The sequence below is a fragment of the Sebastes umbrosus genome, chromosome 10 (genome assembly GCF_015220745.1).
Source record: "Sebastes umbrosus isolate fSebUmb1 chromosome 10, fSebUmb1.pri, whole genome shotgun sequence".
Lineage (NCBI taxonomy): Eukaryota > Metazoa > Chordata > Actinopteri > Perciformes > Sebastidae > Sebastes > Sebastes umbrosus.
Window position 1 is genome coordinate 1,305,791 of NC_051278.1, and position 17,349 is coordinate 1,323,139.

Consider the following 17,349-nt stretch of genomic DNA (forward strand, 5'->3'; position numbering starts at 1 on the left):
AAATATTTAATCATGATTAATCACAAATTAATCACACATTTTTTATCCGTTCAAAATGAACCTTAAAGGGAGATTTGTCAAGTATTTAATACTCTTACCAACATGGGAGTGGACAAATATGCTGCTTTATGCAAATGTATGAATATATTTATTATTGGAAATCACATCTTACTAATACGTACTGCTAGTATAGTATGAGGTTGTACTGCTATTATAGTATGAGGTTGTACTGCTAGTATAGTATGAGGTTGTACTGCTAGTATAGTATGAGGTTGTACTACTAGTATAGTATGAGGTTGTACTGCTAGTATAGTATAATATGAGGGTGTGTGTGTGATCAGGTGGTTCTCTGATTTAATGATCAATATAAAGGTGTGAATAATAACACATGATGTGTAAAGCAGAGTCCTACCTGAGCTCCACAGCAGCAGCAGCAGCAGCACCAACAGGTGATCCATGATGTCCAGGTAGACCGTCTCTCTGCTCTGTGTGTGCTGTCCTCATTGGAAGAGCTGCAGCTTCACTCATCATTTACTCTTCTTTAGTTTTATACATGATATTTATCCTCCTCTGAGCTGCGTGTCTGAGGAACTGATGTGTTGATAAGAAGCTGCTGACAGATTACTGATTCTAGGACTGTGGTTTCTGTTACCGTGACAACCAGGGCAGGCTGAGATGCTGCTGTCAGATTAATGCTGTCAGAGAGATCTTATCATTTCCAGGTTAAATGAGTCGACCTCAGCAGAGAGTCGTTCAGAGCAGACTGAACTACAGCTGCAACTAACCTTTATACCAATAGTTGATGAATCTGTCCGTTCTGTTATTCATGGAATCAATCAGTGAGGAAGGGAAACATCAGGAAACAGTGAAACATGTGCAGCACAGTCTGTCAGAGTCTAAGGTGACGTCTTTAAATGTCTTGTTTTGTCCGTCCAACAGTCCAAAAGTCTCTTCAGAGCTGTCGATTCCTGTTGGAGCGTCACTAAAACTGTGAAATGATGCTGAGATACGACATGGTGCAGGAGGATATTTTAATGTTTCAGTGGGTCTGAAGCTGTGAATAAAAACTTGATGTTGGTGTGTGTGATCAGTTTGTTCTCTGATTTAAAGATCAATATAAAGGTGTGAATAATAACACATGATGTTTAAAGCAGAGTCCTACCTGAGCTCCAGAGCAGCAGCAGGTGATCCATGACGTCCAGGTAGACCGTCTGTCTGCTTTATTATTTTTATTTTAAATACATTTATTAATTTATTTATTCATTATTAAATTGTATGTATTTATTTGTGTATTTATATATTTATTTCTGCATGATTCTTTCTTTTTGCAGACCCACATTAGTTTACCAAATTTATATCTATATTATTATTCTGTTTTAAAATGATGCAGTGGGTGAAGTTACACTTTAATGGGAGCACTGGGGTGTCAGGTGTGATTGTGTGGCATGGTGGTGGTTTACATCTCAGGTCAGGACCGGCTCTGTATGCAAACCTTTTAGAAAAAAGAAAACGTCATGAACTGAGACATTTACTGATCTAAACTAACTATTAGCTAATATTGGAGAGAATTGTATGTAGGCTGCATCACTGAGTAAATCTCTCTCAGTTTACATGTCTATGTGTTTAGAAGGAGAAAGAGAGCATGCTAGACCCGGCAGCTCACGTTTTTGTTCCCGTAGTCCAAAGGTACTCGGTCTGAAGATACCCGAGGGCCGAGCACCAAAGCAGCAATGAAACAGACCAACGTTTCGTATGCTATTTCATTATTAAAGCCACTTTGATTCACCATCAATTTTCATAAAACTGCCAATATTCGGGCCTTTCTAGTTCATTGCTTTGGTTAGCATTAAACAAACGTTCAAAAAATGTTCATAGTGTGTGAGAAAAGAATCGTTTATAGATGTTAGTGTGTAGCAGACGCCTGGAAGGTGTCACAGCCCGGCTCTAGAACTGTGACAAAAACGGGAGACACACGGGTATACTGAATAAATAAAGAGATTTATTAACCTAAAACTGTAAAAAGTCAAAAGAATGTCTGGGAGGAGTCTGTAGAGTCAGTAGTGTAGGGAGTGGATGTGTGAAATTGTGCTGCATGGATGTTGTGCTGTAAAACAAAGACAAAGAACCAAAACCATTTAACAAAGGTGAAATGTGCATGAGGAGGTCTGCCGGACCCAGACTGCTGCAGGCTCTGGCTTTAAGCAGGGAGCACACCTGGCCCAGGTGTGTCTCATGCTGCTGATTAGCCTCATCAGGTCTGCAGCCTGATGAGAGAAAGCAAACACAGTACAAGATCCAGACACAGAGGGGCCGTCACAAAGGGTATAGCCAAACAGAGGTAGAGTAGGTTGCGGGCATAGAGGGTCGGTTCGCCCAGCGAGTCATGAAATCTCCCATAGAAATATATACATAGACGCTGCATTGGACGCTTCAGGCCGTTGCAGCGATACGTCAACGTGGGCACCATATTGGACCAGGCAAGACTGGCCTGCAACCGATTTCAACAAGTCGGTAAGCCAATTGGACAAAGGCTATATTGTTAACATCTTTATGTTTGGGGAGCTGGACTTGACTATGTTGGTGCCTTGGCCTCCAGGAACTAGCCCTGTAGCTTTCAGCCTCCTTGCTCAAGGTGCTTTGTAGATATGGCCTCTGTCCACTCAGCATACCCGAGGCCCTGCAGTAAGGTATGTGAAGTGGACAAATCAAGTCCACTTCACATACCTTATTGCAGAGCCTCAGGTATGCCGAGTGGACCTTGTCCAATGGCAATACCTCGGCCAATCGTAGCGACTTGGAATTGGATTTCTGTCGCTGAGAGCGCAGACAATTTGGGAAAACTTTGTAATATCATAACTCCGCGGGGGAAAGGGCCAGAGCTCCAGTTTTCGGCCCCCTCGATCATCATAAAATTTAGTTAATTTAATAATAATAATAATAATAACTTGGATTTATATAGCGCCTTTCAAGAAACCCAAGGACACTTCAACATAGACAGAAATAAACACAACAAATGGAACATAACAGTAGCTAGGGGCCATAGGCCTTGGTGAAGAGGTGGGTTTTGAGAAGTCTTTTGAAGCTGTCAGCTCGATGTATAACAGCCAGCCCGCTGCCACGACCAATGGAGCGAGGCTTCTGTATGTAGACATATCCAGGGGGAGTGGCTTGATTAAGTGCCATGAAATCCTGCTGAATTTGCCAAGTCTCAGTTAGGCAGAGAAAGTCGATTTTCCTGTCAGTGATGATATCATGGATGAGTAGTGCTTTATTGTTAATTGAGCGAGCATTCTGCACCATAAATGTTGCACTGTTGTAGTGAATGCTGGGGAATTTAGAGCCCTTTCCCTGATTTTTAGGACCCCGTCTATGTACGTATGTCTATGTATATATGTCTCTATATATATATGTATATACAGTATATATGTCTATATGTCTATATATACATGTCAATGTATATATGTCTATGTATACATGTCTATGTATATATGTCTATATATGTATATACAGTATATATATATGTCTATATATACATGTCGATGTATACATGTCTCTATATACACAGTATATGTCTATGTATAAATGTCTATGTATATATATCTATATATGTCTATATAGATATATATACATATCTATGTATATATGTCTATGGTCTCTCCTGTTTTGGTCCTCAGTGATGAATACGTTGGGTTTCCTGTGGCTGCTTCACAATAAACGTCCCACTGTGTTTGTCCGGTTGAGGTGTTTTAATGTGAAGCAGCAGCAGCAGGAATTGTTGTGTTAGCATTAGCAGTAAGTCTATGCAGCTCAGATCCGGCTGTAGGAGAGTGAACAGGAGACAGTGAGGCTGATATCAATCAGAGCAGCTTACAAACAGCATCACTGATAACGTGCTGCATCGTTTCCTCTCAATGTGTCATGAGTCTGAATCTATGGCGGACTCAGTCACTAACCATGAAGCCCACCGCCCAGAGAGATCATTACTGAGTACACATACGGCTACACTGACTACAGCAATAACAACTGACTAAAGGTAGAATCAAACACTTGGTTTGATTTGGTAAACATATTAAAGATTATAACCAGGGCTGTCAAGTTAATGTGTTAAAGCAAAAATGTTTTAATACCATTCATTTCTTTTTTTTCTTCTTTACTTAACTATTTTAATCGCCCTAGTATTTATGTATTCATTTTATTAACATTTAAATGTATTTATTTATTTAAAAAAATTAATTTTTAATTTAATTTATTTTAAATGAATAAATTCATTTATAAATTATTAAATTGTATTTATTTATTTTCCCTTTACATTTTCTTCCCTATTTATTTCCCGAAACGTATTTATTTCTGTTTTCTTTTCTTTATACATTTCTACTTCATTATGAAAATTAGGACAATATCCTGGAATATATATGTCATTGTTTTGTGTTGTTAATTAATTTACAATAATAAATATATACATACTTTTGCATAAAGCAGCATATTTGTCCACTCCCATGTTGGTAAGAGTATTAAATACTGGACAAATCTCCCTTTAAGGTTAATTTAGAACAGATATAAAAATGTGTGATTAAAACTAAATAACCATGAATGTTTTTTAGGACAGAGCCATGCTAGGTGTTTCCCCCTGTTTCCACTCTTTATGCTAAGCTAAGCTAACCATGTCCTGACGCCAAATGTTGAACTCTGCCTTTAATATTCTACATCAGCACTTTTCTTATTGCATTCAACACGCACGCACGCACGCACGCACGCACACACACACACACACACACACACACACACACACACACACACACACACACACACACACACACACACACACATTCACACGCACACACACACACACACACACACACACACACACACACACACACACACACACACACATACACACACACACTTGTTTTCCTCCCTTGTGGGGTCCGCAATTTTTTTGCCCAGTTGTGGGGTCCACCCTTTCCAGCGGTTCTACACCTCTGTAAAAAACATCAGGCCAGATCATCTTCTCCAGTGACATGTACTCGTTCAGCTGAGGTGATCTCTTATCAGTTGATAAAAACCTGTTGATTTAAACAAACTTCAGGCAACTTGGAAGCATCAAAATATCAGCGATCAGTTAACAGGAAATCCAGAAATCATGACGCTTAATGTCAGTAAAATGCACGCAGCGCGTTCCCGTTCTCTCTTTGACAGTTTAACCCAGACTACTGGCTTCAGGGCCAGATCCGGCCCCCGAAATACTTTGATAAGGCCACCCCTATAATAACAGTAATAATGAATTTTATTCATATAGAACTCTTACAGCGCAGTTATTGAAATTTATAAATTATTAAATTGTATATATTTATTTTCCCTTTGCATTTTCTTCCTTATTTATTTCCCCAAACTTATTTATTTCTGTTTTCTTTTCTTTATACATTTCTACTTCATTATGAAAATTAGGACAATATTCTGGACAATATCTGTCATTGTTTTGTGTTGTTAATTGATTTACAATAATAAATATATATATATACAGCATAAATAAATTAGCACAATTTGTCCACTCCCATGTTGATAAGAGTATTAAATACTTAACAAATCTCCCTTTAAGGTTCACTTTGAACGGATATAAAATGTGTGATTAATTTGTGATTAATACAGATTAACTATTTTAATCGATTGACAGCCCTAATTATAACTTTAATGTGTACGATTTTATAGCATCCATGTTCCCTTTTTGCCTTTTCTTCCTTTGAGTGTGTAGGTGATGTGATGTGATGTGATGTGTGTGGTGATGATCAGCGTCGGCCCGCCCGATACGCTGAATATGCAGCTGCGTAGGGCCACACAAATCCTTTTTTCCTTTAAATTAGGGCTGTCAAGCAATTCAAATATTTAATCATGATTAATCACACATTAATCACACATTTTTTATCCGTTCAAAATGAACCTTAAAGGGAGATTTGTTAAGTATTTAATACTCTTACCAACATGGGAGTGGACAAATATACTGCTTTATGCAAATGTATGAATATATTTATTATTGGAAATCACATCTTACTAATACGTACTGCTAGTATAGTATGAGGTTGTACTGCTATTATAGTATGAGGTTGTACTGCTAGTATAGTATGAGGTTGTACTACTAGTATAGTATGAGGTTGTACTGCTAGTATAGTATGAGGTTGTACTACTAGTATAGTATGAGGTTGTACTGCTAGTATAGTATAATATGAGGGTGTGTGTGTGATCAGGTGGTTCTCTGATTTAAAGATCAATATAAAGGTGTGAATAATAACACATGACGTTTAAAGCAGAGTCCTACCTGAGCTCCACAGCAGCAGCAGCAGCAGCAGCAGCACCAACAGGTGATCCATGATGTCCAGGTAGACCGTCTCTCTGCTCTGTGTGTGCTGTCCTCACTGGAAGAGCTGCAGCTTCACTCATCATTTACTCTTCTTTAGTTTTACACATGATATTTATCCTCCTCTGACCTGCGTGTCTGAGGAACTGATGTGTTGATAAGAAGCTGCTGACAGATTACTAATCATAGCACTGTGGTTTCTGTTACCGTGACAACCAGGGCAGGCTGAGATGCTGCTGTCAGATTAATGCTGTCAGAGAGATCTTATCGTTTCCATGTAAATGTGTTGACCACAGCAGAGAGTCGTTCAGAGCAGACTGAACTACTGCTGCAACTAACCGTTATATTAATAGTTGATAAATATGTCCGTTCTGTTATTCATGGAATCAATCAGTGAGGAAGGGAAACATCAGGAAACAGTGAAACATGTGCAGCACAGTCTGTCAGAGTCTAAGGTGACGTCTTTAAATGTCTTGTTTAGTCTGTCCAACAGTCCAAAAGTCTCTTCAAAGCTGTCGATTCCTGTTGGAGCGTCCCTAAAACTCTTAGCTGTAAAATGATGCTGAGATACGACATGGTGCAGGAGGATATTTTAGTGTTTCAGTGGGTCTGAAGCTGTGAATAAAAACTTGATGTTGGTGTGTGTGATCAGGTGGTTCTCTGATTTAAAGATCAATATAAAGGTGTGAATAATAACACATAATGTTTAAAGCAGAGTCCTACCTGAGCTCCACAGCAGCAGCAGGTGATCCATGACGTCCAGGTAGACTGTCTGTCTGCTCTGCGTTTCAGCAATCATGCTTTCAATCAGGGGTGGGCAAACTTTTTGGCTCAGGGGCCACAATGAGTTTTAAAATTTGACAGACGGGCCGGGCCAGTATCAGATGGATGGAGAGTGTTTGTGTTAACTAATATAAATTACAAGTAAAAGCCATTAACTAAAAAGTAAAGAAAATTTACATTTAATTTCAGTGGGAACAGTGTTGTTGGTCAATCCCACCTACTGCGCACAGAGGTTTAAGGGAAAAACAGTTATTTATGAAAAAAGAAAATGAAAACGCCCTTTTAAACACAAGGGGGGACACAAGGCAAAAACCTTGGCTAAATAAAAAGTGCTGAAAGGTAGATTCGAACCGCGGCCTACCGCGGTAAGAGCGCCCGCTCTACCGGGTGAGTCCTTTTTCGGAGCCCCACTATGTAAATAAACAACACCAGTTGTGTACGCACGTGTACGAATGGTGAAACAGAAAACTTAACTTGCAAACCAGCTGAAAGAAGTAACTATGCACCTGCTTCCAAGAGGAGAATAATATTATAATAATATTATGGTCTCGCTGATAGGAAGAAGAATGGCTTCATTCAAGGTGCAGACCGTGGTGACGGTCAGAGTGAGGTCGAAATAGATCATTTTTTAAATAAGGGCTATTAGAGTGTTCGTACTGGGGAGTGGGATCAACTGAAACGCCGGGTATTGCAGGAAAAAGGCAAAATGAATGCGGTCTTTACTATAATTTGGATAATTTTGACCAATATTCGACGGGCCGGATTAAAAAGCCCAACGGGCCGTATACGGCCCACGGGCCGTAGTTTGCCCATACCTGCACTAGAGGGAGACATTGTGTTCACTTATATTTATAGATCAGGATCCTTATTATGCACCACTAGGATACTGGCACATTTTAAAATAATAATAAATAAATAAATAAAAAAAAAAAAAAAAAAAAAAAAAATCCCTTTTTTAAAGATCTCTGTTTTTAGTTTTTATTATACATTTCTTTCTTTTTCTTTTCTTAAATTTCTTTTTAAAATTTTCATCACAAGCAAAAAAAGTAACATCTAAAGACAGACTCACAAACATGCCAACCCCACATACAGAAAACAAGCATAAGATAAAATAAAAAATAATAAAATAAAAAATAAATAAATAAATAATAATAAAAAAAAAAATAAAAAAAAAAAATAATAATAATAATATAAATGTGTTATTATATTTTTATATATTTATTATACATTTATATATATTTCATGTATTCATATGTTTTCTGTGGAGGGGCAATGAAGTGAAACAAAGTGAAATTAATCTCCAAAAGCAGTAGTAACCCGACCACCCTGCAGGTTTCTCTCCTCTTCCTGTTTCCTTTTTATCTTCTGTGACTTCTCACCTCATGTCTTCAACAGTTTACTCCATCATACAGATATTAAACATGCTTACTAGATCATTTAACTGAACTTTGAGAGGACAGCTGCAGGACTCTGAATGTGCACCAACAAGAAGGAGCCACCAGAGAGAGACATTGTGTTAACTTCTATTATACAGTTTTAATATTTCTAGATCAGGATCCTTATTATGCACCACTAGGACACTGGCACATGTTAAAATAAAAAAGAATAAAAAAATGTAAATAAAATCCCTGCACGTTTTTGAAAATATTTAATTTCTCTTGCCTCTATATAGTTCATTTGTTTTAAGGTCTCTGTTTTTAGTTTTTTATTATACATTTCTTTCTTTTTCCTTTTTTTAAATTTCTTTTTTAAATTTTCATCACAAACAAAAAAAGTAACATCTAGAGACAGACTCACAAACATGCCAACCCCACATACAGAAAACAAGCATAAAGTAAAATAAAGTAAAATAAAATAAAATAAAATAAATAAATACATAAATAATAATAATAATAATAATAATAATAATATGTTATTATATTTTTTTATATATTTATTATACACTTCTAGCCTATATATTTCATGTATTAATATGTTTTCTGTGGAGGGGCAATGAGGTGAAACAAAGTTAAATTAATCTCTAAAAACATTAGGTAGCAACTAGCCAGAGAAGACTGGACGCCATATTTTACTTTATAAATTACCATTATTATCTATAGAAACATACATGTGGTTAAAGGTTTTGTTATGGAATATTTAGGTGAGATAAAAAACAAAGTTAATTTCATGTTTTATTGGTCATTGTATTATATATGTATATATATATATATATATATACATATATATATATATATACATATATAAAATACATTTTTAGTAAAATGTATTTGTGATTAAATCTTCAGGTTGAATGATTATAGAAATCTAGTGTTGTGTTTGAGGAAAGGAATATGTTTTTATGGCAGATAATCGTCTATTTGTACAGGAGACCAAATTATTTGCACACTCTTTATTTAAGCAAATATAAAAACAATCAACACAAGGACATTTATTTCATTGTTATTTATTCAACATCCTGAAGCTGAATAAATGTAGAAGAAGGTTTTTAAAGTGGTTTCACTTCACTCTCAGAGATGGACGTCTTATTCTGCAAAATACATAGTAGAAGAACATTTAGTTACAAATAGTTGGCTAGCACAACCACAACACACTCAAAACGTTACCTCATGATGAGATGTAGTTTACTGTACACAATCACAGGGGCCATTTTTCTGCATTGAGTACTTTTGAAAGCCTCCTTTCAGCCTATACGTTTATACTTTTACTTTTTCAATGTATGCAATGACTTTTACTTGTAATGGAGTATTTATAGAGCGTGGTATTGGTACTTTAATCAGGGCAGAAATGTCTCCTTACTGTAACAAAGTCATTATCGTACCTCGTCATATTAAAAAGGTTGCATTGCAGGGTAAACACAGGTGTAACTGATCAAAGTAATAATGGTTTAGTTCTATTTAGTGTCACATCCATTCCACTAAGCCAGCATGCACATCACCAGGACCCTGGACCACCTGAATGGAACAGGGCCATAATTAATTAATTAATCAATTAATCAATTACAGCTGTGTTTACCCTGCAATGACGTGTCAAAATGGCGCTGTAAAAAGTGCCTATAACACCACCCGGCTGGCACGCTAAGTGACCCAAATCAAGCACACCTGCAAACACAAGGTGCACCCTGGATCTAAATACTAATCTGCTCTCATCCTCCAGGTGGTTTCTGCTCCAGTGAGGTCTGTGTGAGGCCTGCTGCTGTTTGTGACTGTTAGACTGGGACCAGAGAGGCTGAGTGGACTGGTTCTACTGGGACCAGAGTAGACTGGTTGTACTGAGACCAGAGAGGCCGAGTGGACTGGTTCTACTGGGACCAGAGAGGCCGAGTGGACTGGTTGTACTGAGACCAGAGGCTGAGTGGACTGGTTCTACTGGGACCAGAGTGGACTGGTTGTACTGGGACCAGAGAGGCCGAGAGGACTGGTTCTACTGGGACCAGAGTGGACTTGTTGTACTGGGACCAGAGAGGCCGAGAGGACTGGTTCTACTGGGACCAGAGTGGACTGGTTGTACTGGGACCAGAGTGGCCGAGTGGACTGGTTCTACTGGGACCAGAGTGGACTGGTCTTACTGGGACCAGAGTGGACTGGTTGTACTGGGACCAGAGTGGACTGGTCTTACTGGGACCAGAGTGGACTGGTCTTACTGGGACCAGAGTGGTTATATTAATGAAGGAGCAGAGAAGTGGAACCTGGAGCAGATTGAGGAGGACTTCACGGTGGTCAAGACTCGCAGAATGACATCAGACCGGTGAGTACAACAACACACTGTGATGGTTCTTCAGTTTAGTGTTTTTTCTGTGTGTATACCCTTACAAAAAAGAAGTATACTTCAAGTTTATTTAAAGAAGTAAACTTAAGTATTGTTCAAGTATACTAATATAAATGTACTAGTAGTATACTTGTTCTTGGGACTAAATTTGCCCACTTTTTTAGTTTATAAAACCATACTTTTGTACTTTACTGCAACAATAATAATATGAACTTTACTTCAAGTGAACTTATACTGTTAGTTTACTAGTTATATACTTGTAGCCCACTTTTTAGTTTATGAAAGTACGCTTTAAAGTATACTCTCAGTAAACAAATAGTTGAATACGTAAGTTTTCTTTAAGTTAACTTATAGAACTTATCCAAATATACTTGTCGCTATAAGACAAGTATATTTAAGTGTACATTTGTTAAGTTTAACAAAGTAAGTACATAAAAAGTAATTGAAAACCTACTCTCTTAATTTAAGTTTAAAAGAAGTAAACTAAAAGCATACTTGAATAAACTTCCTTTTTGTAAAGGTAAACTGGCTGCAGCCGCTGTGGAGTTTGTTGATTTATGTGCATGATGTTTTATTCTGCTGTTGATTCTATAATGTGAACCCGCCGTGGTGTCTAGTTGTTATTTATTGTGCTTATTCTGCTGTTGGTGAACCCGCCGTGGTGTCTAGTTGTTATTTATTGTGTATTGTTTCTTTAATTGTCTTGAGTTTTGTCACTTTTCTGGTTAATTCCAGTTAGCTGATGAAGTGCCCGTGTATACTGTAGAAAATGATTTTATTGTCCACGTTGACAAGTTAATGCACTATATTTTGCACCCTCAAGTACTGCACTAAAGTACAATTCTGAGATACTTGTACTTTACTTGCTAAGTACTATGCTACTTTTATACTTCCAATCCACCACATCTGGATCATCTGTTGTAGTTATACTTTATCCTCCACCAGGCTGCTTTTATTTGACAGAATACAATACAAGTTACTTTGCAGATCAAGATTTGACAAACTGTGACATGTGATCAGTATATAAGATAAGATAAGATATAAGATAAGAAGCTGTGTTAAAGATTTATAAAGCATATCAAATTAGCTCCAGTGATATAATAATATAACAGTGACAGGGCACATTCTGACAAACTACTTTTGATATGTTGAGTACTGATAATACTTTTGTACTTTTTATTTATTTAAATGTTTAATGCAGGACTTTAAATCGAGTATTTCCGTAGTCGGGTAGTGAATATGCCCGGACTGTATCCAGGTGAGAATCCACAGCATTAAACTCTAAACACCTGATCTGAAAATATATTAGAAAGTTATCCTATCAGGATAAACCTCTTGAGGTGTATCATCATGACCGATCTCTAAACAGAGAGAGGAACAGTGATGGCATTACTGAAAACATCTGCAATCTTTTTTAAGATGACAAAACAAAACATTTTTATGTAAAGAGAACGAATATTTCATCCAATTAGAAGGAGTCCAACTTCTTTAGATACAAAGGGGACTATGAGGAGGATCTGATCAGAGCGTCTTGGTGGATAAGTTGACATATAAGGAAGCAAAAAATGTTTTGGACAATAAGGAGAGTTAAATTAATGGAGGTTATAGGAATCTATTACACATGACGCTAGCAGTAGACCAATGACGTGGAGAGACTGCCTGAGCAACATTCTTGTGATGAGTGAAGGCTTGAATGGCGTTTAGAAAGTAACATGAACTAAGATACTTTATACTTTACAGAGATAAAGTATCTTAGTTTAAACTATTCTAACTTATAAACTAAGATACTTTAATACTTTACAGAAATAAAGTATCTTAGTTTAAACTATTCTAACTTATAAACTAAGATACTTTAATACTTTACAGAGATAAAGTATCTTAGTTTAAACTATTCTAACTTATAAACTAAGATACTTTAATACTTTACAGAGATAAAGTATCTTGGTTTATCTCTGTAAACTGTAAACATTTTTATTTTCATTATTAATATACTGTTTATATAAATGATCCAATATTTGTGTAGTTCATCAAAACATAAAATAGTTTCAGGAGCTTTTACTGAATAAGTGAAATGAAGTATTGATCAGTTTCACAGTGAACTCGTGCGATTAAAGAAGTAAAATGTTAAAAAGAAAGTAACATGAATATGAACTAATGGGATTACTGACCTTGTTGTTGTTGTATCATGACCCGATTCGGTCCGACGGTCCCCCAGGACTTGCTTTAAGAACTCTTCGTCTTCAAGAACTTTACCTGGGGATTGGAACACAGATGCTGTCAGTAACAGATCCACAATGTTTTTGGTTGTTTTCCTCTGAGTATGATCACACAGGAATACCTGTATGGCTCTCAGGGACGGGAGTCGGCATCGCTTGAAGCCCGACCACAAGAGCAAAGAGCAGGAACACAATCTGAGCTTTCATTTCCTACAAGACAACACTCAGGCTTAGTGAAATACTTAATACTTCAATTTATGATCCTTTCTAATCATTAGTAAAAGATATTTTAAATAGTAATAACTCACCTCTGCAGTTAAACTCAGCAGCAGCAGCAGCAGGTGTGTAGCAGGTCTTTAACAGGGAAGTTACTGCATGTTTGTGATGATATATACCAGACCAACAGGCCTCAGGCTGGGCGTGTCTGTGTGTCCAAAAGCATCTTAACAATCCACCCGGTTCACTTTTAAAATTCCAAAAATACAACACTCACTATTCAAAAGCACGAAGCGTGGAGAACAACTCTTACGTGGGTTAACTGGACTGATTGTGTTGGAGACACACGGCTGTCAGAACGCATTAATACCGTCAGTGGATTGTTTTCATTGTGCAGGTACAGCACGTTGAATCATGTTGGGGTTTTTCCATCCACATCAAGTGAATGATAATATAGGGATTGTTGTCAGAGGAGGATGAAATTAAGATTTATTCTGGTTTTCTTATGGTTGTTATTTAGTCTGAAATGTGTTTTTTGTTTTTTCTAGGGCTGTCAGAGTTAACGAGATAATAACACGTTAACGCAGATTTATTTTAACGCCACTAATTTCTTTAACGCATATACGTAACTTGTTATTTCTAGGTTGTAGCGGGCTCAGTTTGAAGATACTGGTATCATATTAAACAAAAAAAAAAAATCCGTTGGTACCAACCAACCAAATCTTTGGTGAGGAAAAACTATTATGTCCATTTTCAAGGGGTCCCTTGACCTCTGACCTCCAGATCAGTGAATGTAAATGAGTGGACTGGTTATACTGGGACCAGAGTGAACTGGTTGTACTGGGACCATAGTGAACTGGTTATACTGGGACCAGAGTGGACTGGTTGTACTGGGACCATAGTGGTTATATTAATGAAGGAGCAGAGAAGTTGAACCTGGAGCAGATTGAGGAGGTCTTCACGGTGGTCAAGACTCGCAGAATGACATCAGACCGGTGAGTACAACAACACACATGATGGTGTGATGGTTCTCCACGAGTCTCCCCTTTACAGACATGCCCACTTTATGATAATCACATGCAGTTTGGGGCAAGTCATAGTCAAGTCAGCACACTGACACACTGACAGCTGTTGTTGCCTGTTGGGCTGCAGTTTTCCATGTTATGATTGGAGCATATTGTTTTATGCTAAATGCAGTACCTGTGAGGGTTTCTGGACAATATCTGTCATTGTTTTGTGTTGTTAATTGATTTCCAATAATACATATATACATACATTTGCATAAGGCAGCATATTTGTCCACTCCCATGTTGATAAGAGTAATAAATACTTGACAAATCTCCTTTTAAGGTACATTTTGAACAGATAAAAATCCCGATTAACTATTTTAATCGATTGACAGCCCTCGTCTTTTCACATGTTCATATTGTCTTGACCTTAAAAGTCATCAGAAGAGAATAACAAAGTGCCAGTTTGCCAGTTGCATATTGTCCAGCTGATGCTGCAGGCAGATAAACAGCCTGTTGAGGTCTGACTGACTGCTTCCCTCCAGATACAGTATACATCCAGTATGTGTCTCTGTAGTGGAGTGTCAATACCAGGCAAGCTTGTTGTAATGAGCCTCAAGGTAAACAAGAGTGCAAACTCACCCAATGACATTCCAACCATGCAAATATAAACATTAGAAATGGTCTCAGATTCAAGCTGATCTTTCACACCAAGGTTTTATCAAACTGTTGATGTTCTAATACAAGTTGCATTTTAAGTTGGCAGTGGTTTACTCTGTTTTGAATGTTCCTGATTTCACTCCTGTGTTTTGTGGCAACAATAATCTGACTACTGCAATATTGCTCTGAGAGTAAGAAGGTGAAAGAGAAAGGAGAGTCAATATTTGCAGGAAACTGCACAAGAAACATCAATGCTGTCAGATATTTACTGCACACTCATCCCCTAAGTTACAGGACGATCAACGATCCACAATTATCAGTGGCAACAACATGTTTTTCTCAGCTCTTCGTCAGGCCTGTAGGTGACACATGCTCACAACCAGCCACTCGGATTCATATAAGAGTTCAGATTTATTCATTCTTCTCTACAGAAGAAAAATATTTAACAAAATCTCTAATACAGAACATAAAGAAACATTATTGACCGCAGTTCCTAATATATACACGAAGTCTGTCGTCTGGACAGACGAAGAAGAAAGAAAGAAAGAAAGAAAGAAAGAAAGAAAGAGGAGAGATGGGAGGTGATTCACATGTATAAGACATTTACACACTAACAGAGAATAGTGCTCTCCTACAGGAGCGGAGACAAAGTCATGATGTGCAAACAGATGTGCAGACAGGAGGAGATGTGAAAAAGACTTCTCTAGTGCTCTCTAGTACAAATACTACAATACTGACAACCCTGATGTTTACATTTGACTTTTCCTATAATTTAATGAAGCATTAAAATACTCCTGACGTTACACAACATGAACAAAGGACAACCAGTGATCTTATTCATTCAGGATTATTATTAATGAATATGTGAAGCTGAATGTCATATAGTAGTTCTGCATCGCCCCCTGCTGGGTGTTTGTGTTCACTACTATAATGTAAAACTACACTGATGGGCTGGGATGAACCCTTCTTGTGATGTAGATTTTCAACATACATAGATGATAATTTGTGTACAAACATATAAAACATAAATTCATATAATTTTAAAATGAATACTGGCTAAAGGAGAGCAATGTGGGGGTTGGAAATAGGTGTATTGTTTCATGAATATGATGATTTGAATTATCTTTTTAGATTCTCTGCATAACTCTACCTTTTTATATCCTGTCTCTTTTTTTTTTTTACTTTAACTGGCTTTATTTCTCAGAAACAAAATATCTTTTAAATCTGGAATCAAGCAGGAAAAAAAACCCTGAAATACACATTTGGAAAAATACAAAAAAAAAAAAGCATTAATGTCTTCTTTTTTTGGAATAACTCTACTCTCACATGTTTTAGATATTACTTTCAATTAATTTGAATTTCATAACAATTTTCTAGAAGTCTGTATCATATTATCATAATTCCAAAAAGATAATTCTGTGGGTTTGTCTGTGTCTTCTTGTGGAGACGTGTTTTGCATTAATTAACATGCCAATAATACAGTATAATGCTGAATGTATGGAGTGTATTAAAGGTCCCATATCGTGCTCATTTTCAGGTTCATACTTGTATTTTGTGTTTCTAATAGAACATATTTAAATGCTGTAATGTTAAAAAAAACACATTATTTTCCTCATACTGTCTGCCTGAATATACCTGTATTCACCCTTTGTCTGAAACGCTCCGTTTTAGTGAATTTCAATGGAATTGCAACGGAATTGCGTTGCTAGGCAACAGTTTGGGTCCATGTTTACTTCCTGTCAGCTGATGTTATTCACATACACTGCGACCAGGAAATAAACCGGGTCCTTTAATGTCTTCCACGTCTTGTGTATTTTGATAACGTCAGTTGTGTAAACACTTGAAATTCCTTGGTCACCAGTTGGCTGATAAAACTACTGTAATTACTCTCGTCTTTACAATCCACCAACCAAACACCGACAGAATCATCACTAAATCACTAACTGGCCTATAAGGCTCACCTAAATTTACTTTACAAGCCAATCACTTTTAAAATATCACTTTAAAGATTCCCTAAATCTTGCAGGGAGAAAAGGAGTGAGGCGAAGAACAGAGAGAAAAAGAGATCAACATGGAAGGAGAAGGCAACAAAAGTAAAAGTAGATATTGGAGGAGGTTAATAAAGAGTGACTCTGATCCATCACAATATAATCCAAAGAGTTGTAATTAAGGATGTTACCTTGTCTATAGACAACACAAACCTGATCAGGTTTCATTTCCTCCCTCAATAAAATCTGTCACAACTACTTAAACAGGATTAAATTAAAGAGAAGATCCTCCACATACAGTGACCAATACTTCATGACAAACATATAACAGTGCAAAGCACCGCGTTAGTTGCATTGAGATGATC

The 17,349-nt window shown here is 37.1% G+C and overlaps 1 long non-coding RNA gene across 1 annotated transcript; it reads right to left on the reverse strand.

Moving 5' to 3' along the window:
- Positions 1-9,506: 9,506 nt before the first annotated feature.
- LOC119495992 lies at positions 9,507-13,570 on the reverse strand. The gene is made up of 4 exons (XR_005208607.1): positions 13,422-13,570; positions 13,236-13,323; positions 13,066-13,150; positions 9,507-9,659 (listed from the first exon to the last, which is right to left on the reverse strand). It is a non-coding gene; the product is annotated as an uncharacterized LOC119495992 (long non-coding RNA).
- Between the last annotated feature and the right edge of the window lie 3,779 nt (positions 13,571-17,349).